General features: G+C 42.6%; 1 pseudogene; it reads right to left on the reverse strand.

Annotated features, from left to right (window-relative positions):
* Nucleotides 1–4,787: 4,787 nt before the first annotated feature.
* LOC126102295 (5S ribosomal RNA) lies at nucleotides 4,788–4,904 on the reverse strand (annotated as a pseudogene).
* Nucleotides 4,905–27,689: the final 22,785 nt, after the last annotated feature.

Below are 27,689 nucleotides of genomic sequence, written 5' to 3' on the forward strand. Positions count from 1 at the left end.
TGTGTGATACTGTTATTTACGTAATCCCATCCACCACAGCAAGGTCATGTGACATCGGATGGGAGAAATCGATTTTCAATTGTGCTGAGGCCAAAAACGGCATAAAAAGCATCACTCACATCGGTTTTTAGTTGTCCTGAGGCCAAAATCACATAAAAAGCATCAATCAAAATCAAATCGGATTATTAATTGCCGTTGACTGGCGCAAAACATGTTCATCAGGCTGTCCACCGTTTTCTGCAACAAGTTGAAATCGAGAAACAGCATGTTCCACAACTGATGGAAGTGTTTCCGGGATCACGTTCAGAATGTGTTGCGCAATGCTTGCCTTCAATGCAGCTACGTTTGCGATCGGAACACTGAACACAACGTCTTTCAGGCAGCCCCACAACCAGAAGTCACACGGGTTAAGATCAGGTGGTCACGACGGCCAGGCTGTAGGGAAATGGCGGCTGATCATTCTAGCATTCCCGAAATGACGCTTCACCAGCTGCTAAACTGGATTTGCAATGTGCAGAGGTGCGCCATCTTGCATAAAAATGATTCCATCCACACATACACGCTGTTGGAGAGGTGGAATGACGTGGTTGTGCAAAAGACACTCATAGCGCTTACCAGTGACGGTACAGGTAACAGAACGGGAAGCATGTCTCTTCGCAAAAATATGGCCCTATGGTAAATGATGCCGTAAACCCGCTCCACTCAGTGACCTTTTCAAGATGAAGTGGTACTGGTTGATTTGCGCGTGGATCTTCCATTGCCCATATTCGACAATTCTGTGTATTGACATATCCTGTCAGATGGAAGTGGGCTTCGTCTGTCCACAAAATATTTCACGGCCAATCATCATCCAGTTCCATGGCAGCAAGAAATTCTAAAGCAAAGTCTCTCGCTGGCAGGTCAACAGGAAGCAACTCGTGCACATGGGTAATTTTGAATTGATAGCAAAGGAGGATCTTTCGTAGGATTTTACGCACCTTACTCACGGGTATGTCCAATTTTCGGTCAATTCTCCGTGCACTACACGTTTGCACACCACCGCTCGTCCCCTCCTGCATTGCTGTGGCCACTGCTTCCACTGACGTCGAATCAATTCGTTTCCTTCCTCTGCCAGGTTGCACACCAAAAGAACCCATCTTTCAGAATTTCAGAATCATTTTCTCTAAGCCGGCCGTGGTGGCCGAGTGGTTCTAGGCGTTTCAGTCTGGAACCGCGCGACCGCTACGGTCGCAGTTTCGAATCCTGCCTCGGGTATGGATGTGTGTGATGTCCTTAGGTTAGTTAGGTTTAAGTAGTTCTAAGTTCTAGGGGACTGATGACCTCAGATGTTAAGTCCCATAGTGCTCAGAGCCATTGGAACCATTTTCTCCAAACCCACGGCAGTCATCGGATCAACGCCTTTTTTCAAACCCTTAAATGTCCGGTCTTTCTGCAGAGCGACGTGTGCACAGCCCCATTCTTGTAAAACAGCTTGACAAGCAGAGCGCGATCCTGCATTGAAACAGTCACGGCGAACGTCGCAGATGGGAAAGGAGGAAAAGCCATGTACCCGATGTGTTTATACCAACTTCAATGGGTCGTGCGCATTACGCGTTTTTTTCCTTTACGAATTCTGACACTTACAGCTCCGTCTGTTGATCAATTTTCACACTATTTTTTTTCCTTCTGCCCTACGTTTTCCCCTTCTCCGATAATATTCCGTTGGAATTTGACGTCATTCTGACCATTGGTGTTATTTCTACAGCGGTTTTAAAGTTTAACTTTAATTATAATCAAAAATATTTTGTGTTATGTAGTTTTTCCAGCTGTGGAATGCATTTCGTGAATCTGTGGATGAAAGTTATATATTTGCGTCGGTGTGACAGAGAGAGAGAGAGAAATAGAGAGAGAGAGAGAAAGAGAGAGAGAGTGAGGAGTGAGGGAGGTAGAGAAAGTGAGAGGCCAATTTTAGTAGTGCGTTGTTGCTTTTGTGTGTCTGGTATTTTATCTGTTGTTCGCTCTCCTGTACTGATTCTGAATCACATAATTATTGTGAAGCGACGAATGTAATGTCCCAAGACCAGGATTCGAACCCAGGTTTTCTGCTCACTAGGCAGATGCGCTAATCACTACGCCATCCTCGCCGAGTGGTTCTGCGCAACTTCACAGAATAACGTAGCACGCTTCCCTTCTCAATCTAGATTCCTATTGAGGAGGGAAGAACTGCGATAGTGTAGCACAGTGTTTAGAGAATGTGCCCAGTGAGTATGTGACGTACTGTATTTGATCCTGGCCTTGATGCAAATGTTCATTCGTCTCTTCAGTCTGCATAATACATCATAGATGTTTGAGACGCGGGAAGTTCTCTGTTGTGCAGATGTGGAGTAATTAGAGTCATACTTCCAATATGTGATATATTCTTTATATCTTGTAATTAAATCCCTGCTTATCATTCGAGCATACACTGCATTGCAGCTTTGGCATTTGAGTTGTACGTGCTTGAGTCTTGGATTTTTCAGTCTTAAATGCTGGTGTGTTTAGATATGTTTGAAGAGTTTTTATTGTTTTCTATGTTGCATAGAGATCTCGTTTCCTTAGGATGTTCACAAATTTGTGTGGCTGTTATCATCTTGGAAGACGGGAGACAGTGAGTGGTACATCATTCCTTGTAGACATGTTGGATACTCTGTGTTGATACACCAACGAATCTGCCAAAGTCAGTCGCTCTAGCTAGGAGAGACAAATTGCTATTGGAAGAGGGCTTTGCTTTTCCTTTAAGATAGGCGTGTAGAGTACAATTTTGTCCTGCTACTCATTGGAATTGCCAAGGTTCTAGTTGATGAACCACTGTGTGGCCTCTTATGGGCTTGTAATTTATGGAGCAGTGCATTGTACATTTGAACTGTATTTTGGTGAAACATAATGAGGCCGCTATGAGGCCTGAATTTTGTAAAGCAATGATTTATCTGAGGAATTGTATTTTAGGCATAAGCCTTGTTTGTGAATGAAGTTCCTTTTCTGTGTTTCCCCTTATCTGATATACTTTTGGTTAATGTGTTACTGTGCATGTATATGTCTTTCTGTGCTGTCTGTATGGTCCTTCCTTAAGGTGACAACCTTAGTTTGAATTGCTGTTTCCCTGTGATCGACATTTTCCCCCATTTCGTCTGTTGTCGTTCCCTTCTGACGAACCTTGCCAACCGCGTTTATAGTTTCTGTTCCTGACTCTGGTGTTTTGTATCTCGTTGACATAGTCTAATTCACCTAACGCGCTCTAGAAGGATTCAGTGGACTCTTTGCACCTTCCGATGAGGAGTTGTTGGTGTTGCACAGGTAATTTGACATAACAGTGCCTCATAATTCCCTTACGACTGCACGGTTGGTCCAAAAACCGATTCTTCTTAACTAGCGACTCAAAGAACTTCACGGGACTACGGCATCCCGACGTGTCTAGACTTTTGTCCAGAACAATTCCAGCTTCATTCTTTCTTGCGTATTCTGCGACCAATATCTGTTAAGGAACATGTCCTTGAACTCTTTGCACGAGTGACAGCTCTCAACAACTCTGTGCATATGTTCCGCAATCGATCCCTCTAAAAGTCCGCAGATAAATTCCAGCTCGTATTCAGTGACCATGATTCCAGTAGCACTTTACCGTATTGAGCTATCCAAATTTTTGGATGTAATGTATTGTTATTCTTTAAGTATATTTTGGAAATTTTGAAGGGATAAGAAATGTTTGTTGTCGAATGGTTCTACATTCTCTGCCAACGAAATTTCCTTGTTTTCTGCAGCACGCGTCTCCGAAAATCGGTGTCCAAACGATCGTCGTGCACTGTTAAGGCTTCGTCTTGTGTCGTCAGATTTACGGAGTAATGCTTACACAATCGTGTTCTCGTTCGGTTTCTGCGTCATCGACGGCGCGCTCTGTCGTGTGCCCTATGGCGACTGGTGTCTTCTCCTGCGGCATTCGCCTTTGCGCTGGTGATGTAGCCTCATACTGCGCGTCGAAATGTGGTAATACATGCTCTTCTCTGCTTCCTTGATCATATTCGAATGCTGCCGTAGCATATCGTGGTTGTAATTGCGCAACCCGCTGACGTGCTTGCCGGGCGTCTTTTGCTAGCTCGTTCCGCTGTGACGTGATCCGAGTCTGCTCTTCTTTAACCTCTGATATTTCTGCCTGTTTGTTCTCGATCTGTTCGAAGCGTTATACCTTCTAATTGTTTTTTTTTTTCGTGTTTCCTTTACGATCCTTCCTCCCCGTCTTTGGAGTGTGGCAAGTACCTTTTTGGTTTAGCACGTCTGGTTTTGGCCTCTTTTGCTTGCTCTTCAGCTAACAAAGCGTCCTTATGTGCACCTTGGGCTACTAATCATGCCGCCCTGGCATCGCGTTTTGCCTTGTTCACGACCTCTTGCGTCTCTGTCGTTGTTTTCTTGACGCTTTCTACCTCTACACTTTCAAGCTGTTCAGCTACCATCCGTAGCTCCCTGGTCACTTTAGTGATTACATCCCTCATCCCCTTCGTGGCTATCTTCAATCTCTCCTGCCCCTTCTTCTCTGCTTCCTGCATAAATAGCATGACGGCCTCAAATTGAGCGGCAGGCACTCCGTCTGCAGGCCCCAAGTGGCCCATCGGGACCATCCGACCGCCGTGTCATCCTCAGTTGAGGATGCGGATAGGAGGGGCGTGTGGTCAGCACACCGCTCTCCCGGTCGTTATGATGGTTTTCTTTGACCGGAGCCGCTACTATTCGGTCGAGTAGCTCCTCAATTGGCATCAAGAGGCTGAGTGCACCCCGAAAAATGGCAACAGCACATGGCGGCTGGATGGTCACCCATCCAAGTGCCGGCCACGCCCGACAGCGCTTAACTTCGGTGATCTGACGGGAACCGGTGTATCCACTGCAGCAAGGCCGTTGCCCAAATTTAGGCACTGGCGGGGATCGAACCCGGGACCGAAGACGTTTTTGATTATGAATCAAAGACGCTGCCCCTAGACCACGGGTAAGCAATCCTCAAATTGAGATCCTTCTCTAATATCTCAAGGACTAGACGAAAGCGATTCCATGGCTCTGCGACGTTTTGTTCGTGAGTCTGACCTGTCACTCTCTCTGACTGTACGTCTTGCCGAGCCTACAAATTCTGCGTGGGGCTCTGCTGCGGTTTCACCTTCCCGATTGTTGTCTGAATGAATTTTCCTTCGATGAAACAGGGGCCTATAATTCTGTCCTCCAGAATCCCACACCATACATTCACCCACGACGGTTTTTGGTGCGTAACTCGCCGCAGCCAACATGGCTTTTCAGTTGCCCAGCAATGCATGTTAATCAATTTAAAATTTCCATGGTTCGTGAGTGTAACCTCATCAGTAAATAAAATCAAATTAATAAATGTGTCATCCCTCTGAATCTGAAGTTGAGCCCATCGGCAGAATTCAATGCCACGCATACAAACCGTACCAGTTAATTCTTGGCGTAGACTGATACGGTAAGGATGACATTTAAGGCGATGCAGAACACGAACAACACTACTCTGGCTCATGACAGATTCCCTTGCGATCTGACGCGAACTGACACAAGGATTTCGAACCACAGTGGCAAGAGTACCAATTTCCGTTTCCTCATTAGTAACTTTCCTTTGCCGGATATGTTTATGATACTTTAAAGATCCAGTTGTTCTCCATTTATCACAGACATATTTAAATGAACGACATGTAGGCTGAGTACGTTGACTATATCTTTCAGCGTATAAGTCTCTAGCTCTCACTGAATTTCGATGGCATTCTCCGTAAATGAGAAGCATATCGACTTGTTCTTCGAAGAAATACATCATTTACGTTCACTTGATTGGATGATATTACTCTTACCGTTCCTATTAGTGTTGTATTGCGAAGCCATCGAATGGTGTTCACATGTCAATACGACGAATACGGCGAATATTTACTATTTGCACGATATACGAGAGAGAATTGTCAGAGCATGTGCTTCGATAAGAGCCGAAGTGATAAGGAATACGCTCAATCCATGATAAGAAGATTGCAGCACTGCGTTGATATCAATGGTCATCACTTCAAACACCTTCTGTAAATGTACGTTCATGCCACCTTTGTGACCTTCGTTGACCTTCAAAAACCTTACTGTTACACAGCATTGGATTCGTCCTCGCTAGCCGCTATCAGAAAATAACTACCAAACTATAGCATCCCATTTAAGAAAAAAAAAGTTGACCTTCATATCTCTGACGAAGGACGTTCATGCCACCTTTATGACCTTCGTTGACCTTCAAAGACCTTACTGTTACACAGCATTGGATTCGTCCTCGCTAGCCGCTATCAGAAAATAACTACCAAACTATAGCATCCCATTTAAGAAAAAAAAGTTGACCTTCATATCCCTGACGCGACCTCACCTAGCAACAAAAGACCAACGTCATATTATGGCCCCCGTTGTCCCATGCAGCATTCGTCCCACAAACTTTTCAGCTACTATCATACTTTCGGGTTATTCTATGTGGTAATAGTTAGCTGACTCACCCTGTATAATAGTTTTCTAATTCTCTCCTTTTTGGGCAGGCTCGCCCTTCACAGAGACTGCCGCGAAACACTTTTCTAACAGAGCTCTCTTGTTCCACCACGAAATCTATTGGTCTTTCTTCGGAAGCTGGCTTCAGATAATCTCCTGCACTGGCTCCTCCCGAGCTGTCAAGCCAGTTGGTCTTGTATAAGGGGCAGTAAAATGAAAACGATGTAGATAGGAAAAAGTAAGTAAACTTTTTATTAATCCGTTTATTACTTCGAACTTAATCGTCACAACTGTTAACATATTAATTGTGAGACAAGGTGGGCACTGCCCTCCAGGGAAAATGTTTACGATTGCCTGCGATTGTACCCAGGCGTGCATCTGTTCATCTGAAGCAAATCGACGTCTACGAATGTCTTTCTTCAGGGCTCCAAAAATATGGAAATCACATGGGGAGGTATTGACATTGTATGATGGATGTGTAAGGCCTTTCCCGAGAAACTTCTACAGCGTAGTCGAAACAACGTTGGCGACATGTGGGAGGGCATTACTCTGCAATAGAATGATGTGGTCCGTCAACTTTCCTGGGCGTCTAGACTTATTAGAGCTCTTCGAGTTTCGTAAAGCATCCACGTGGACAGTCGCGACCTCTCCACATGCTATTCCCATTTTTTTGAAGTTCTAAAGAAAAACATGAAAGGGTGCTTGGTGGCGAGGTGAAACTTGTGCACTGATTTGAGTAAAACCTGCATCCCAATGTTGTGCAGATACACACCATGCCAGGAACTGTCACTCTGCCTGTTCTGCGCAAGGATATCTGAATGCAAAAGAATCTGTTTATCCCTGTCTTTTAATGACAATTCATGGGTTGACCGCTTTACATAAATTACAACATGTACTTAATAATCTCCTTCAAAATGTGTTTAAATGCTTGGTATTCAGATGTGGTTCTATAATTACTGAAATGATAGAGCAATTTACTACCACAATGAGATTTATTGATTTAAAGCGCGAATGAATGAAATCTTCAAATTTTATGACAATATGTGGTTATTCAAATACATGAGAAATACAACAAGCTTCGATGAATAATTAGTTGCCAGACTTGAATCGGGGTCTATCAGATGACCATAGCTCCCTTTCCTCCACCGTTAGTGGGCCGATTATCTTAAAATATTGCTAATTAGCTAAATTGTGGTACAGTCATCGAATAACAGAACTCATTTATAGAATCCCACTTGTAAATTAGATCTGCTTTGGGCACTGTCTGGGAAGGGGCGGTGATGGGGGCACCAAAATAACTGAGTCCCTGCTCCGCTGCAGCCGCCTGTAGAAAAAAAATAAAGAAAAAATTAAACGATTACTTCATCTTAAACAAACCATCTCAAGAATTAAATCCTTTGAATAAAATTAACCAAACGCTGTGGCAATGCATGTAGATTCAGCTATCAGCGATGAGCTACACCGTAGGGTGTAATCATGACTGCTGACCACCCTAACGAGCTGTAGCTTTGCACGATGTTCCCATAAGTCGCGAAACCGAACCCAAGTTATGCTGCCCAGCAGTCCGGATCAGCACTTCCCAAAACTCTGTCCGGGCAGCTGACACAGTGAATACCCTTAATGCATCCAATTTCCAATCTCTGTTTCACGTTCTCCTGAGAGATACACGCAATCCTCGTTGCCTTCCCTCCAGCCGAGAGAAAGCTGAGGGTGTCTTTGAAAGGGAGCGCCACGGACCACCGCAACGGTCACTTGGGCCCCATACAACTCCCTGTCCCACATGCCCCCCCGCACAGAATGTTTACCAACAGATCTTGAAAAATATAGCAAATGGAGTAAGACTCATGAAATTTAAATTCAGCAAAGAGTAATTAGAGCCCTTGATACCCGATCATCTTCCTAACATCATTCCACGAGAGGTCAGTTAAAGAAAATAAATGAGAGGACTACCCAAAACGGTTTGGCCTCTCTCATTTGAGGCTGTTGATTTGCTTCGGATAAAGGGGTACACGTCTGTGTACAAACATGGTTGTGTAGAACAGCAAACATTTGTCCAGGAAGGCGTTGGCCATCTTGTCTCACAGTGGGAGACAAGTGGAGACTACTTTTGAAATAATATACTGTTTACTTACTTCTTTTCATCTTTCTTGTTTTCATTTGACTGCCCCTTATACACACACTCCTCCCACAGCAACCACAAAAGAATTTTTTTGTGTTGTTTCCTGGTGAGATCAATTTTACGTGCTGCCTAATACTAACATCAGCTTTGTCCTCTTCATTCTCACTCTCACTTCTTGTCCCAAGAAGTGGTTCCCAGGAGCCACAACCAAGAGCCAAGTCTCAAAAAATGTGTACCATACTCTTCTTCTCTTATCTCCCTCACTTACATGATCGAATTTTTAAAAATAAATCTATAGATAAATAAAGTGTCTCAATGTCACACGTCCAGCCATAGACTGATAAAACAAAATATTGCTGTCACTACTGTAGTTTGGGAATTATGTTGAGTAGTGTTTGGGCTATGGGTGGTGCAGACGTGGGGGTTAATATTTTTATCAGCGCTTTATTTAACATGCAAAAACCAATTTAAGAAGAGAGAGGCCGGCCGGTGTGGCCGAACGGTTCTAGGCGCTTCAGTCTGGGACCGCGCGACCGCTACGGTCGCAGGTCCGAATTCTGCCTCGAGCATGGATGTGTGTGATATCCTTAGGTTAGTTAGGTTTAAGTAGTTCTAAGTTCTAGGGGACTGATGACCTCAGAAGTTAAGTCCCATAGTGCTCAGAGCCATTTGAACCATTTGAACAAGACAGTAAACCCTAGTATAAACAACCGATTCTTTATGACCTGAATAAACTTGAACAGAGCTTGAATAACACAGAATATCTTATTGAAATAGTAACAATAATTGACACAAAACAATTCAACATGGCCTCCCATGGGCAACCCAAATAACGATGCACCTTTTCTATATACGGCATTTTGTCTACAACAGTCATGAAAATAGTAACTAAATATACAACGAAATGTTCACTTGTCTAACTGAGTAAAATTGTTTCTAGCTACAGGTTGCCTGGCTACTGCTAGCTTCCTCCAATCAGCAATGCCCCAACTACTAACACATTGTTCAACTACCCACGCTTACGTCTAAGTGATCAGTACACCAGTTACATATATCGAAATCATACATGTAAGAGATTATAGCAATTCGTAATATACATGAATGAACCACATATTCAATAAAAAGATCCATACTGAATTAAAATGTAAGCGACAGAGTAACAGATCCACCACTGTAACAATATTTTAAATCGCGTTTGATTTTTGCGCAATTACACGCACTGCACATACTGATATGAACAGACTTGCTTTATGACACAATATTCACTTTAGCGCACTCCAGGTGCAGTACACAATATTCACTTAGCAAGACGACATGCGAAACAGCCACAACAGGCCATAAATAAACACTCACAACTTCCAGATACAGTGAGCTACAATTACACTCACTTAATGCATCTTTGCATAAAACACTGTGACCCAGCTTGAACACAAGAGCACCAGGACACCAACAGGAAACCAAAAGCACTCCGTTTGTGCTCCTTTCAATGTGCTGAAGATGTTTTTTCGCCTTTCTGCAATGCCTTGCGAGAGACTGGAGAAAACAGCACCGGCTTCTACTAGCTGTTGACCACAAACCAGCGCCACCCATGCTGGAAGTGTCCATCCACCGTAAGCCAACTCGGTGAGGTTCTTGGCTTCCCGCAGGACTGCTTTCCTTGAGGTCTCTGCAGCAATTCTCTGTCACTGGCTGTCCATCTCTAAGCATAGGCTGGGCCTACAGCCTTGGCAAGCTACACAGACCTCCTCGCCCGCACTGACCATCGACGGCGCGCCAGTGCCCACGATCTCGGACTTGGTGCTTGCTTGTAAGAGATGTGTGCGTTGTGCTTGAGCCCAGCCGACCTCTCGAATCCATCCATCCTCTTGGCAGCACGGCCATGGAGGCACCCGTTGGTTTCATGTTTCACAGTGACCGCACTCTGCCGCACCACCAGTACCGCACAGCCGAGAACAAGATCGCTGGAGCCAGAGAAACTAACGCTATTTTATGAAGTTAGGAACATACGCTTTCTCATACAATATAGCCAAAAAGGAAACGACATGAGCAATATCAGAAAGGAAGGATGGAAGAGGAATGGCGGTATAAAGTGCCTGACAAATTCTGTTTAGACAGAGACAACGACAGAGATGTAACATCTCTAAAGAAGATGGAGCAACAAGACCGAGTCGATATCTCAAAAGTAAACTCTTCCAAAAAATTATCATTTATCGAGCTTATTGCGTTTTGTCACGAATTTTAATTGTCACTACAAAATGGTTCAAATTGCTCTGAGCACTATGCGACTTAACTTCTGAGGTCATCAGTTGCCTAGAGCTTAGAACTAATTAAACCTAACTAACCTAAGGACATCACACACATCTATGCCCGAGGCAGGATTCGAACCTGCGACCGTAGCGGTCGCTCGGCTCCAGACTGTAGCGCCTAGAACAGCACGGCCACTCCGGCCGGCTTGTCACTACAAGCATATAATAGTTTTCTAGTTCTCTCATTTTTGGGGCCGCGCGGGATTAGCCCAGCGATCTAAGGCGTTGCAGTCACGGACTGTGCGGCTGGTCCCGGCGGAGGTTCGAGTCCTCCCTCGGGCATGTGTGTGTGTGTTTGTCCTTGGGATAATTTAGGTTAAGTAGTGTGTAAGCTGAGGGACTGGTGACCTTAGCAGTTAAGTCCCATAAGATTTCACACACATTTGAAAATTTTTTTCATTTCTGAGCAGGTGGATACGAGGCGTGTTTTTTAAAATAAGGTTCGTTTGAACATAAGTACACAACGAAAGGTTATTTAAAAAAAAAAAACATTTTCAGAAGTACATAGTTCACTCACTCTGTTTTCCGAAGTAATTGCCAAGTTTGATCAAACACGTATCATACCTCTCAACCAATTTTAAAATACCCTCTCCATAAAAACTTGCCGCCTGCTCCGATAATCAAGAGTTCACTGCCGTTTTCCGTTTTCACGTCGTCGTCGTCATTGTAACGGTTGCCACTGAGGTGTTGTTTGAGGTGGAGGAACAGATGGTAATCGCTCGGCGCAAGATCAGGACTGTAGCGTGGGTGGTCTAAAACTTCCCAGCCAAAACTATCCAATAAATCGCGGGTCTGACCTGCAGTGTGAGGTCTTTCTTTGTCACGAAGAAGGACAATTCCATTTGTCTTTTGTTTTGAATCACTCTGCGTAGCTTTATCAGGGTTTGGTAGTAAGCTTTTGCATTGATAGTGGTTCCTCGTTGCATGAAGCCGACCAACAAAACACCATGCCTATTCCAAAATACCGACGCCATGATTTTGCGCTGGGACAGAGTCTGTTTGGCCTTCACCTTTACAGGCGAGTGTGTGTGTCTCCATTCCATGCTCTGTTGCTTCGATTCGGGCGTGATATGCGAAACCCATGTTTCGTCTCCAGTTACGATCTGATTCAAGAAGCCATCACCTTCTTCATGATAACGAGTCAAGAACTTCATCACACACTCAAAAATTTAGTTTTTGTGGTCCTCTGTTGGGAGTTTCGGGACCCAACGGGAGCACAGTTTCCTAAACTTTAGGTGTTCAGAAACAATGTTGGAAAGCACTGATCTCGACACATCAGGAAATTCGTTTGAGAGACCTGTTATTGTGGAGCGCCTGTTCTCACGAAATCCTCGCTTCAACTGAAGCCACCAAATCGTCTGTAATGAAAGAAGGGCGACTGGAGCGGTCCTCATCATGGACGTTGTCACGGCCATCTTTGAATTCTCGTAACCCACTTACATACTTTGCTTTCACTCACAACAGTATCACCGTACACTTCGCAAATCTGTCGACAATTTCTGCAGCAGACAGGTTCCTTGCTGACAAAAACCGTATCACTGATCGAACCTCACACGCGGCGGGCGAATTGATAGACTTAAACATTTTGAAAGCACAGAACAGACCCGTGCAGGTTAGCTGCAGAACTGAAGCTCAGCACAGTTGCTCCCGAGGCGTGCCGCTACACGACGCACGCGCTCGTTGCGGTATGCTAGCGAACTACTAGTGTCTACAACGAAACGGACCTTCCTTAAAACACACGCCTCGTACATTGAGAATAGTTTGAATGTAGAGTGGTAAACGATAAACGGTTAAATGATGAAGGCAGCGGCACAGTTGTTGGCACAACCATTCTAGTGCGACAGGCCTCAACTGAGGAGCCAAATGAAATATGACTATTATTGTAACTTTAATTTGGTATGCTGAAATCGGTGCTAATTGACAATGAAAGTGGGTTAAAAGGCGTGATCTGTCTGGGGAGATTAACCGTGGATTACTGGGCAACTGTTTCATCAGATATTTAGTCTAGGCTTACCAAGCAGACTAACATTAATGCATTAATGATAATCTTTTAATAGTCATACAAAACCGGTAATATATATATATATAAAAAAAGGAGAATTTAAATAAAAGGAAAGAAATCAGTTTATATTTGGAAATTTATTTTAAGATTGTTCATTGAAATTTCAGCATATTATACGTGAGTTATAACTGAGCTGGTGCCTTCTTTACGATTAAAAAAAAATGTGAGATTGTAATTTTACGGAACACATAAAATATGGAGCCAAGATTGGGAGACTGTATACAACACTGCATTCATAAAATCACACACGAAGAACATTGAAACATAAGCAAGAAGAAATTAACCACAACCAACAGATTCAGTTTTTACCCAAAGAAATTACGTTCATACCACAATCCTGTCCGTCATGTAATTACCACACACTGGTATACTAAATTCATATTAACTCTTTGTGAAGTCTTCGCAAAAAGAATAGCTGAGGGCTACTTTGATGATTACACCACATGCTTCACGTGGTCAACTTGGTTTACACAAAGCGTACAACTCCACAATAATTTTGATAATTAAAATACATTAGATCGAAAAGCAATTGACAAAAGAAAAACCTTGAACTGGTTACTAACGTCTTACTATTAACCTGATGGGTCAAACAGTTATATAAGCACGTGGTAGTGGTCTCGCAAAGTACACCCCACGTGGGTTGAACATAAAGAAAAGCATAAAGAAAAGTTGCTATATTAAAAAAAATATTCTCAAGACGAGACGTTATAATCTCACGCACATTCGGATTTAAGATTGATGAACTTAGTTAGAGTTACTGATCAACACGTGGTTCCACTTTACTCACAAAGTAGTAACAAAGCAACTACCGCAAAATAATCTGAATTTAACACGAGAATTACACTCCGCTGCACTTTAAGATAGCATTAGATATTTTAGAGCTAAACCTGAAATCAAGGTGATTAAATTTTCAGTTAGGCTGAACTTAAGAAATCCATTGTCCTACGGACTTAACAGACACGCGCTTAGCCGGAGATCTTACCACTTCAGACGCTCGCCACGGCCACACTGCAACTGCCCTACTGCCGAGCGTGCTTCCTGAGGGGTGGCTCACAAAGACCAACGGAAGTGGCCAGAGGGGCAGCTTCCTATACCAACATGACAACGGACGGACAGGACCATACTAAGAATAGAAACCTCTTTGCTTTTAGGAAGCGTAGCTACCTGTTCCGACGTTGGTCCTACTGTTCTCTAGCAGACAGCCTTGTCTGCTACCCTCAAGCATGCAACTAGAAATACATATGCTCATTCATCCTCTCACACAAAAGGGAAGGGGGATGACAGTATCTTATCATATACAGTATATAAAAGAAAGCGGATGTAGGTTCCGTATGAGACTGTGTGACATGAATTACATATAAGAATTACATATAAACTGTGCTTTAAAGTGTAGTAGTGTGACAGATCGTTCTTGTTTATGTGTAAAAGTAACATGTTCCACTGCTCAGTCTCCTCCCAGATAGTCAGAAACGCCACAGTACATTTAGAAGAGGAATTTATTCCATAAATGGCAACAGATTTAAGAAATTAAACATGAAAGGAATCCAACAGAGACCTTTCATAACCCCAACGCTCCGGGAAAAGACTGTGCAGGGAATTTTCTAGCCATGCTAGGACATTCCCAAGCAGGCTTCTCACACCCTACTTAAACCAAAAGTGTAAAAGAAAAGGCAAAAGGACACCAGCTACTTGCTAAAACACAATAATTTCAACACATCTTTAGAATCTACCAATTTCAAACAGAAAAAAAACACAATCTGTGACACCTATTTAAAAGGTAGTGTAGACCTAATTCGGTCAGCAAGTAAAAACAATGGTTCCTGTGTCATTAATATGAAAACAATTTCTGGTTGTTACCCTTATGGAGATCACCAGTATTTGCTCATTGCAAGAGCCAACTGATCACAGGAAAATTTATGACTGTTTATTAACAAGCAAAATTTATGAAAATAGCAAAGGTGCCACAGCAATTAAAAAAGGAACATCAAATAACATCGGTATTAAAAAGCAGAACATAACAATGCACAATCTGCAAACGCAACAAAATGATAAGAGAAAAAACATGTTTTACAAAGTGGTTATCGCAAAAAAATTCTATATCGTATAAAACTAATAATTTGTAGAATTAAAATAACTATGTGGCACTCATTTAATCACTCTACTATATTTCAATTAGCTAGCAAACAATGAGCACTGTGACATTATACTGAAACTACAATAATTATGTGATTGTTACCCTTAAGGGGTTCCTCACAGTAAATATGCCCCATGCAAAGGCTAATCGATCACAGTTCAATGAGAATAAAAAGCTATCTGACTGATAAACGAAGCAATGCCACAGCAATGAATTTACGAAACAAAATATCACAAATCTAATACATCACACAAAAACAAACATTGATAAATAAAACAGTACAATAGTCAACATCTAAAACAAACAAAAAAACACCTATAAATAAAACACCTGCAAAACACAAGATTCAAAGTCTAAAAAAGATAAATAGAACACCTGCAAAATACAAGAGTCAGTCTAATAAACACCAATAAATCGAACTCCTGCAAAACACACGAGTCAGAGTTTCTCTGACAGAAACACACGTATATGCACTGGACTAAGAACCGTATAATCACTGTTCACTGACACACTCAGTAGTTCCACTGTTCCGAGGCACAATATAAGGGAAAGGGGGGGGGGTTCGTCGCCGCAGCTGTCAGTAGGGATTTTTGTCCATCTGTTGCGTGCGATCCCGCCGTCTCTGCCCTCTCATGAAGTTTCTCTCGTGTCACGTACATCTCGATTTGGTTCCATGTTTGTATTGTCAAATTCGTGCGGTATCCTCGTTTGACACGCCAGGTTGATATTCTCGGGCAAGGATGACACTTAATGGCTCTTCTTTTGTGCCACCCTTAGCGACCAGAGAACATCGAACCAAGATTTACTGTCGCTTGACAGTAGGCATCCATCAGGAAATGTCGATAGGCGTCGTTGACGTCTGCAAGTTTCTCTGGGCAGTACCTGTCAAAAGGCTCCACGCCCCTTGTGTTGTTTCACCGCGGGCGTCTCGTCACGGTCGCGTGCGTGTGGTGCGTTGCCAGCAGATTGATTTCCACGCGGTGGACCGCTCGCCCATCTCAGGTCATCGCCTCGAGGAAAGGTCGCCCGGGGCGGCCGCCCATTAGCTCCAGGTACAAGGGAAAGTGTTTGCCGCTTACTCTCCTTTTGTTGTCGGCCGCGCTCCCAAAGTGGCCCGGATGACAGCGTGTCCCGCTGGGAAACCCGCCAGTTTACAACTAGTCCGGCTGCTCCCGCTGTCTCTTAAGAGTTTTGCCGGTTCGCTTTCACGTTCTCAACTGCATTCACAGAAATTTTTCATCATCCTTATGTGATTACACAATGTCATACATAATACCACTTAGTATTGTCTTTCACAATTTTTAAGAACAAAGTGAGACTTAATATTTTTTTAAATAAAAAAATTAGATGAATCGACAATATAAAATAAAATTTAAATGACTTGACAATGCAAAAAAAATAAAAGTGAAATGACTTGACAGTATAAAAATAAAAATTTAAATGAACTGACAATATAATATTTAAATCCACATCACTAATGTGGTTCACTTACGTTTTAATAAATCAAATGCTATTTATTAATTCACTAAAATGAATAGGATTATGCCTTGTGAAAGTATAGGTCAGGACAGCATAGGGTTCACATGTTATTTACACACACATACATGCACACCTGTTGTCTATTCTACAAACTAACTACCCATAAACATGCATTACTCAATATTCTACTTCTATCCACTACTAGTTAAGCCAATAAGCTACTTCAATGCTATTTCAACACCGTGTATATACCACTACAACATTGTTCTAATTCGTCCTCTTCTTGACGCTCGCGGCATACGTCTTGTCACATGATAAATATGGAGAACTTTCCTTAAACATACACATTAAAAAGAACAATGGTTATTTACACGCCAAAACATTTATACCAGTTCGCACACCTGAAAAGAGACTCGCAATTATACATTTATCATACTCATATATTCACACATAAAACAGTAAGAAAATTTCACCTAAAATTACGTTATCACAACAATTAATCACGCAGATGACTCTGAGAAGGTTAAAAATATTTGCATTATACAGGTTATATTACATTTTCTTACCCATTTTGTGCGATTTCGTTCCTTCTTTACGTTACCTTTCGCTTCCAAATCAGTTATTTCGCCTGTGGTGGTTATTCTGGTTTCATTTCTCATGAATGGCAAAATTGTGGTCACCTCTATTCTGTAAAACAGTATCATCTTAACATATTGAACTTACAACGGACACAAAAGATCCGAATCCTCCTGTAGTTTAAATGACAAATGTTTTGCTTTATCCTTATTACCTTAAACCAAGCTTTCCTTCGTTCCCATTATCAAAATTATTTAATCATCCTCTACCTTCAAGAGGGAAATTTCCTCAGTACAAATCATATAGGCTGCAGTGCATCCCGCACCAGCGAAAACAGTAAGCTGTAATGCTCACAGCATCAGCAAAACACATAAACGTCGCTTTTCTAGGACAAGTATTAACGCAGAATAATTTTTTTTAGGCTTTGGCTCAACATCAATCAAGACTACAAAAAGGATCCATATTTCCGTTCCATTCTCCATTTGCTGAAAAGCTGCTCGTATTTGACTACCACAATAATATTTCAGAGCCACGTAAATTACACAAACCACAATTCTTCTTTCACCTTGAAGGGAATCAATATACTTACGAAATCCACAGACAGCACTTTACGTACTCAGCTATAAAGAACAAAAAAGACATATATCATCAATATTAATATATCATCGCATATTGGAAGCCAATGGTTCAACAATCGTATTATCGCATCCTGTTTTCAAGATTCCAAACTTACTCATTCCTTTCTCAGAGTTCTCCTATCTTAAAGTATTCATACAGCACGCATACTATAGTAAGAGATCCTCATTTATACTGACAGATATAGAATAGTAATAGATAGATAGTAGCACTGAAAGCAGAAAATCGGAAACAAGGCTACTAACAGCTGGGGACCTGGGTTTGCCAGACCCATAATACCCACAGATCGGATATTCCCCTGAGTTTTCCTATCTTAAAATATTCATACAGCACGCATACTATAGTAAGAGATCCTCATTTATACTGACAGATATAGAATAGTAATAGATAGATAGTAGCACTGAAAGCAGAAAATCGGAAACAAGGCTACTAACAGCTGGGGACCTGGGTTTGCCAGACCCATAATACCCACAGATCGGATATTCCCCTGAGTTTTTTGCACTAATTCAACGCAGATATTGCTTCTCTCAGGAGCGGCTCTTTTCAATTTACACACAAAAAAAACATAAACAGCATTTTACTCATTCACAAAGAAACCTTTTATCTTCACGTTTGAATCAAACTAAATCCTAATTGCACAAAGAGATAAAAAAATTAAAACATCTTTTCAATCCATCACATAGAAACATCTTTATCATTAATTTTTTTATCAACATATTATTCAAAATGCATACGTCACAAATTTAAACTAATCAATTCTTTCTCCTCACCGTCCTCTCTACTTCTCACTGTCCTTTCTAGTCATTTGCCATGTCGCTCATTTCTTCCGATTGGGTGCCTTCTGCGCTGATCGTTTGTCATTGCCGGTTTTGTTCATTTCCCTTTGCCGGATTATTTCTAGGGTTGGCCGGCCGAATTTCGACATCATGAGGTGCTCCGCCTACAGTCCTATTCCCACCGTATTCATCGTATCGATTCTGGTTGCCGTACCTATAGCGTTCACGACCTTGTCCACGTCCTCGATCATTTCTGTTGTTCCACCTGTGTTTGCGAGTGTCACCCCAGTTTCTATACGGCCTGTCCCGATTATTGTTCCGTTCGCGTCGCGACGACCAGTCACGCAGTTCATTAGTAATACGGCCACGACTGCGGTCGCGCTGCTGTGCCCCGTAATAACTTTGTGCCTGATTAGGCGGGCATTCTCCTGTATTGTATTCCAACTCTTGGAGAAGCGTCTTAAACGTTTCCACGTCCTCTTTGCATCGTCCCGCAAGAATGACGTGCCGCAAGTGCATCGGCAATTTGGTGATGCATATCCTAATTAGTTCCGCAGGCCCGTATGGGTCGTATAAAAATTGATTTGCCTGCAGCATGTAGTCGAATAGGCGTGCAGGGCTGCCGAAACCAGACTGGTTCAAATTTGGCAGCATAATTATGCCATGTTTGACCCTATCTTGTGCCGCTTCCGACCAATAGGCGGACAGAAAGGCTTGTCGAAACTCCCGAGTGGAGTTGCAGTGACACGCTGCCGACCTCATGCGAATCGCCGGTTCGCCTTCCAAATAGCCACACATATATTCTATATTATGTGAACTTGCCCAGTCGGGAGGAAGACAGAACTCAAATTGCTCGAGCCATGCTCGTGGATGTATTCCTTTTTGCGAATTTCGGAATATCTCAAACTTTCTCACCGTAAGGAAATGTTTGAAATCAAATCCCCGCATTTCCTCCTGGCGAGGCCCTTGAATGTTTCTATTATTCTCATGTCTGCCCCTCAAATTACATTCTTCCCTGTCGTCAAAATCTCCCTCGTGGCCGGAGTCCCTCTCTGCACTGTTCGTACGGCTATTTTTAGTGCTATTGGCGAGTTCGGAATCACACACCATGCGGTTTTCCAGATGCGCCACGCGTTCTTGTAATTCGCCTGTTACCGCTTTGTGTTGTCTGTTCACTTCAAACTGTCCCTTCTGAAATCTAAGAAGCGAACGCACTTCTTTGGTTTCTGCGGCCGCTACCGGTGCAGTATTGTTCTCGCTTTCCGTCAGCTTCATCGTGCCTACAGTGTCCGCTAATGCCGCAATCTTATCATCAATTTGTCTCTTGTCCTCCGCCCCAGTCTGCTTCAATTGTTCTATTTGCTGTTCCAACGCGTGGATCGCTGAACTGTTGTCCGCTATTGTGTTGCTAATGGACGTGGGACAATGCGTTTCCGCCTCTTGAACCCTCGAGATTACCTGCTGGTGTTCCCTTTGACATTCTTCCCTCAGCTCTTGGAAATTCCTAAGTAGCCGTTCTTCGCTTTCTTTAGATTCGGTATCGCAACTCCGCTTGCTCTGTTCTAAAGCTTGCAGACGATCATCGATTTGTTCAAATGTACGGCCTAATTCTTTCATAATATCACTTTTTATCTCACTTGCCAGATTGTTTATTCTTTGTGAGATATCATCGGACACTCTCTGCATCGACTTGTCGACTTTATTTGTCTGCTGGATTAGTTTTTCGTCTATTTGTTCGCCTAGCTCTCGGATCGATTTTTCAGATGATTCTTTTTGTTCTCGGAACGATTTTTCAAATGATTCTTTATTTTGTTGCAATAAGGCTTTCATGAATTCTGCCAAATCAATTTGGTTAGTTGGAGGCAAATTAATTTGTGGCTCTGATGTGAGCCCGTTCGTCCTGTCTTGCATTTCGTCTGAAGTATTCCCCATTGCATTTTCGGAACCGCCCGACGCGTTAACATTCGAAATTAAATTATCCCCTTGGTCCATGTTGCTTAGGTTGTCGGACCGCTTACTTTTAGTTTGGTTACGTGTCTGCATTAGTGCAATTTATAACCGGTATGCGACACACTAATCACAATAAATGTGTCCCACAAAAATTACGACAGTCACACGAAAGATACCCAACCTAGTACGCACTTTTTCACACGCAAAACAAATTTTTATCTTAGATCGAAACAGTGGAATTTACAAGCGAGAATAAAAAAAAAAACACAGACATATAAAACACACAAGTATAAAAAACAAAACAAGACAAACAACGCAACGCCGATCAACAACGCCGTGAATCTTTTGAAAGTCTGCTCGGAAACAACACAGAAGTTGTTTGAGCGCTGTAGGAAAAAAAATTAAGATTATAACACGCTCGCAATCTAACGTTTCAGAGATTCCAGAGTCTAGCGGAATCACAGAACAGGGTCGCCATGTGTAATGTTGTAGCTTTAATTTGCTATGATGAGGTGTAATATTGTAACTTTAATTTGGTATGCTGAAATCGGTGCTAATTGACAATGAAAGTGGGTTAAAAGGCGTGATCTGTCTGGGGAGATTAACCGTGGATTACTGGGCAACTGTTTCATCAGATATTTAGTCTAGGCTTACCAAGCAGACTAACATTAATGCATTAATGATAATCTTTTAATAGTCATACAAAACCGGTAATATATATATATATATAAAAAGGAGAATTTAAATAAAAGGAAAGAAATCAGTTTATATTTGGAAATTTATTTTAAGATTGTTCATTGAAATTTCAGCATATTATACGTGAGTTATAACTGAGCTGGTGCCTTCTTTACGATTAAAAAAAAATGTGAGATTGTAATTTTACGGAACACATAAAATATGGAGCCAAGATTGGGAGACTGTATACAACACTGCATTCATAAAATCACACACGAAGAACATTGAAACATAAGCAAGAAGAAATTAACCACAACCAACAGATTCAGTTTTTACCCAAAGAAATTACGTTCATACCACAATCCTGTCCGTCATGTAATTACCACACACTGGTATACTAAATTCATATTAACTCTTTGTGAAGTCTTCGCAAAAAGAATAGCTGAGGGCTACTTTGATGATTACACCACATGCTTCACGTGGTCAACTTGGTTTACACAAAGCGTACAACTCCACAATAATTTTGATAATTAAAATACATTAGATCGAAAAGCAATTGACAAAAGAAAAACCTTGAACTGGTTACTAACGTCTTACTATTAACCTGATGGGTCAAACAGTTATATAAGCACGTGGTAGTGGTCTCGCAAAGTACACCCCACGTGGGTTGAACATAAAGAAAAGCATAAAGAAAAGTTGCTATATTAAAAAAAATATTCTCAAGACGAGACGTTATAATCTCACGCACATTCGGATTTAAGATTGATGAACTTAGTTAGAGTTACTGATCAACACGTGGTTCCACTTTACTCACAAAGTAGTAACAAAGCAACTACCGCAAAATAATCTGAATTTAACACGAGAATTACACTCCGCTGCACTTTAAGATAGCATTAGATATTTTAGAGCTAAACCTGAAATCAAGGTGATTAAATTTTCAGTTAGGCTGAACTTAAGAAATCCATTGTCCTACGGACTTAACAGACACGCGCTTAGCCGGAGATCTTACCACTTCAGACGCTCGCCACGGCCACACTGCAACTGCCCTACTGCCGAGCGTGCTTCCTGAGGGGTGGCTCACAAAGACCAACGGAAGTGGCCAGAGGGGCAGCTTCCTATATCAACATGACAACGGACGGACAGGACCATACTAAGAATAGAAACCTCTTTGCTTTTAGGAAGCGTAGCTACCTGTTCCGACGTTGGTCCTACTGTTCTCTAGCAGACAGCCTTGTCTGCTACCCTCAAGCATGCAACTAGAAATACATATGCTCATTCATCCTCTCACACAAAAGGGAAGGGGGATGACAGTATCTTATCATATACAGTATATAAAAGAAAGCGGATGTAGGTTCCGTATGAGACTGTGTGACATGAATTACATATAAGAATTACATATAAACTGTGCTTTAAAGTGTAGTAGTGTGACAGATCGTTCTTGTTTATGTGTAAAAGTAACACGTTCCACTGCTCAGTCTCCTCCCAGATAGTCAGAAACGCCACAGTACATTTAGAAGAGGAATTTATTCCATAAATGGCAACAGATTTAAGAAATTAAACATGAAAGGAATCCAACAGAGACCTTTCAAGGGCCCCGATTTCGTAGAGTTGCTGGTAGCTTTTTATGAACCTACTGAATATTTCAGACATCGCAGCTACCCGATTCTTGTCTTCCCTTGACAGTGGGTACTAGAGTCATGAAATCGTAATGCTCTGATAAAGATATTGCATCGCTTTTCTGACATCACAGCATGGTGTATAGACCTGCTTGCGGCCCTGTGGAAGAAAAGCCGATTTGTAAAAACGACTTAAAATCAACAATATTAATAACACATTTATTTCATCGACGTTTGTCAGGGGATATAAGTTATCACTAAAATTGTTGTTCTCTCGCCTAGAATTCAATTTCAGATCCATGTGACAATTTCCACGAGAATATCAGGAGTAAGAAGGAGTCATCAGGGCAGGGATGACGTTAATTTTCGCGGGGTCTTTGAGAGTGGATGTTTTAATATTTATGATATTTTTGCTCGAGCGGCTGTTTATGGGTAAGTGTCTTTTTTCCAAATATAATTCCTCCCTCTAAAATCACCTCTTGATGGCCTGCCATTGACTATATCCTCGCGGCTCTCTTTGTCGGTAGCTGATCCTACATATTCTGCTCTCATTGCAGTTGGCTGCTCACCTTCATCATACGAGACTTCACTGTGTAAGTAGGCTGTTTATGTTTTTATGTTGGTAAAGCCACGTAGCGCTCTGCATTAAAATCGCTGACCGTGCTGTGTACAGTCTGTGGCGTGTTGGACTCGTTGTTGGAAGTTATTCGCCAGCGTAGTGTTGGGCAGTTGGATGTGAACAGCGCGTAGCGTTGGGCAGTTGGAGGCGAGCCGCCAGCAGTGGTGGACGTGGGGAGAGAGATGCCAGAGTTCTGAGATGTTAATATGAGCGGACGATCTGGACGTGCGTCCGTCAGAAAAAGGAAATCTGTTAAACTGGATGTCAAGAATTTATATATATATATATATATATATATATATATATATATATATATATATATATATATATATATATAATGACTTTTGAATATTATTAAGATAAATACATTGTTTGTTCTCTACCAAAATTTTTCATTTGATAACTATATGCCTATCAGTAGTTGGTGCCTTCAGTAGTTAGAACCTTTTATTTAGCTGGCAATATTGGTGCTCGCTGTATTGCAGTAGATCGAGTAACGAAGATTTTGGTGAGGTAAGTGATTCATGAAGGGTATACGTTATTGTTAGTCAGGGCTATTCTTTTGTAGGGATTATTTTAAAGACAGGCGGCGTTGCGCTAAAATATTGTGTGTCAGTTTAGAAATGATCAGGATAAGTAAAGAGAAAACAGTTTCAGTACGTTCAGTTTCACTCTGGAGTCTGAAAATCAAGTAACGTAAAAGTTTTACCGGCACAGTCATTCTTTTTATTCAAAGGGGAAGTTTCAACTGTCAGAGCTGCGTTGTAACGTCCTCATCATCTTCCGAAGGAACGGAAGAGTCTTCTGAGCAGAGGTCGAGTCCTCATCCGAACTTGTAGCTGAAGGAAGACCTAAAACCTTTTTAGTTCGCACAGAAATGTTGGTGGGTGCTCTGCTCATGTCCGTCAATCTGATGAACAAAACGAATGATACAGGTTCTGTGAATATGTATGATAGAAAAATTGGATAGTCCGCAGCTCGTGATCGTGCGGTAGCGTTCTCGCTTCCCGTGCCCTGGTTCCCGGGTTCGATTCAGGGCGGAGTCAGGGATTTTCTCTGCCTCGTGATGACTGGGTGTTGTGTGATGTCCTTAGGTTAGTTAGGTTTAAGTAGTTCTAAGTTATAGGGGACTGATGACCATAGATGTTAAGTCCCATAGTGCTCAGAGCCTTATGAACCATTTGAAAATTGGATATGAATAAATCAAACACTAAAAACAAAGTCTTTCGAAAATTTACCTAAAGAGAAACATCGACCTCATTAACCGTTCCACGAGAAAGGGAACAGGAGTCTCTGAGGCCAGGTGAATAATTCGCACACTGAGAAATAACATTTTGTCAGAAGGGTAAGCAGTTAACACTATACGGAACACCAGTCCACAAGGCAGAGTAGGGTCGAAAAAGTGGCAAATGGGTGGCCACGTTGTTCAAAGATCCGGATGCTGATATAACCTGCTTACTGTCCGAGGATGCACCTAGATGCCCTTAGGCGGCGAGGAGAGGACGACCTGGGCGTTCTATGACTCAAATTCGAAACTATGTTGTGTCCGTAGAAAATTTTAATTTTTATTCTTGCTTTTGTTACCATAATAACAGTCTAGGCTCCATAGGCAAACAGCCAACCGACATTCAGAAATAGTCCACCAGGACGTAGGGACAACATAAGCGGCGGAAGCTGCCAAGTATGGCTTGTTGATGAAATAACTTAGTGTTTGACTTCCTGCCAGAGGAAGCAGCACGAATCAAACTTGCACAATGGGAGACGCGAACACCAGGGCGATAATACAACAAGACAGAGTGTCAGTCACGTGCGGAAAAGACTCGTGTGGAACCAAATTAAGTTGTGTGCAGCTAGAAACGAAAGTGTCGTGTGGAACCGATGGCATTATTGCGCAAGCCGACCAATTAGAAACGAGAGTGTCGTGTGGAACCATAGGCATTCTTGTGCATACCGATCACTTAGAAATGAAAGGGTCGTGTGAAACAAATTAACTCGTGTGCATCCAAGTACATGAGAAACGAAATAAAAGGCCAGGCAGCAGAGTGGCTAGAGGCAGAGATTCAGATGCAGATTCAGAGCCAGTGCCGGCAGTTTGGAGATTCCGCAGCGAGACACCAGTGGGGCCGAGTAGGCCCATAGCAGCCGATACAGCTGATAAAGACTACGAGAAGACGGTGATAGACTCTGATGGACACTCAGGAACTGCAGGTCAAGTAGGATTTGTAGAGTTTCATTGAAATAGTGTTGAAGAGAGGCTGTCAGTCTTTGTCTCAATTACTTAGAGAGATTTCAGTGCTAACCAAAACAAGTTCAAAAGGTTCAAATGGCTCTGAGCACTATGGGACTTAACAGCTGTGGTCATCAGTCCCCTAGAACTTAGAACTACTTAAACCTAACTAACCTAAGGACATCACACACATCCATGCCCGAGGCAGGATTTGAACCTGCGACCGTAGCAGTCGCGCGGTTCCGGACTGCGCGCCTAGAACCGCGAGACCACCGCGGCCGGCCCAAAACAATTAATTGCTTTGTACTTGTTTCTTATCTGTACTGGCAATTAGCTTTGAAGCATCAAGTCAGAATAAATAGACTGAATCTTACGAAGGGGATTGTGGTCCAACACCTCACATAAGTATCTGTGAGAATAAACTTGACAGAAACTAACCAATCTTTTCTGCCTATTGCAGTTCTGTAACCTATTTTCAGGAAACTTATTTTCTTCAAACCAAGGAGATTCTCTCCCTCTCATCTCCGATATAAAGGTTGACAGCAATTTATAACTAACCCATTGTCGTTAACGTCCCGATTGTGCTACGCAGTTCGTACTTACTTCATTCTGGTATAGTGAGGCTGTGCCGGGACGTGACAACTATACATGTCCCAGTAGCCGGCTTTCCGTACAAGACATTAATAATAGTAAATCTCTGAACATTAGCCCCATGATCCTCGCTCCTTGTATCTATGCCTGCATTAACAGTCCTGTAAGAAGAATGCATCTTATTTAATGATACAGATGCGAACAAGGCTTTGATGGGGAAGTAACTGCTACTGCGACACAGTGTAGCCTCATTTTCACTGGCTTCACCCTCCCGTGTGGAGGTAAGAAACAGGGTGAGAGTTTCGACTGCTCTTTAGGAGCTGCCGTGCGTCTTTAGGAGAGGAAGAAGCGGACTCGGGATCCGAAGTGACGGAGAGTGCGCCGCCTTCCGGACAATTGACTCGCGCGGCGCAAAGTGGCGGCAGGTGCGCCGGGAGCCGGCAAACGACGCCGGAGGGAGCGAGGTGAGGGAAGCAGTTAGTTTTATGGCTGCGCTTGGCGCGCCGTTAAAGAAGGGCTCCGGCCGCCACCCTTCGTGTCGCTAACAAGAGCGGCCGGGCGAGCGGTGCCACCTCCCGCCAGATACAAACGCGTTCTCTCTCCTCACTGTCGTCGGCGCGAAGGACGGCGGGGGCGGCGGGGGTGGAGAATTTAAATCCGCCCCGGGAAGGGGTTTTATAGCGGCGCCCGCGTACCAGGTGGTGCTGCGCTCGTTCCGAGTTATTGTCCACGCGCACCGGCTCCGCAGGCTGGAGGCGCGTCAGAGCTAGCCAGTCTGCTGTCCCTGCTACCGAACTCGAGGTGGTTGACTTACGAATGCGGGCGACGAAACCTCTCCACATAAGCTGACGGCTACGGAAACTTTTGCGGGGAGCATACGGAAAGGAATAAACTAAGAGATGGGGGAGTGGGTGAAGGGGAGAGGAATAAAATAAATTTCAAGATAAACAGTAACGTGAAGAGGGACTAATGAATACAGAGAAGAATCGAAGAAGATCAGAAATCAATGTGCATTAATGTACGTTTCTAGTAAACGTCTCTCCCAAAATTTGCATGAAACCTATTGCAAAGTAACAACACAGCCCCACACAGCGTGTCCCGGGAGAAATAGTCAATATTCAGGTATATGACAGGAAGGAACATTTGCAAAGAAAAAATGTAAACATCGACTCTAGGGTGTACATTAAGAGCTATGATCACTTATTTGTCTATGATACTGTGAAAAAGACCTCCTATACTGTGTAATATTAGTAATTTTCGCCTAACAAACAATATACGCTCAATAGTAAACGCCTGATGGGCTAAAGTTATCGAACAATTGTGAAGTAAAAGAAATGAACCATCGCATAGCAGCGACACAATCTATTATTCTTTATCTTTGCCGCCTAACAAACATTAATATACGCTCAATAGTAAACG

Source organism: Schistocerca cancellata, chromosome 9 (assembly GCF_023864275.1).
Source record: "Schistocerca cancellata isolate TAMUIC-IGC-003103 chromosome 9, iqSchCanc2.1, whole genome shotgun sequence".
Taxonomy (NCBI): Eukaryota; Metazoa; Arthropoda; class Insecta; order Orthoptera; family Acrididae; genus Schistocerca; species Schistocerca cancellata.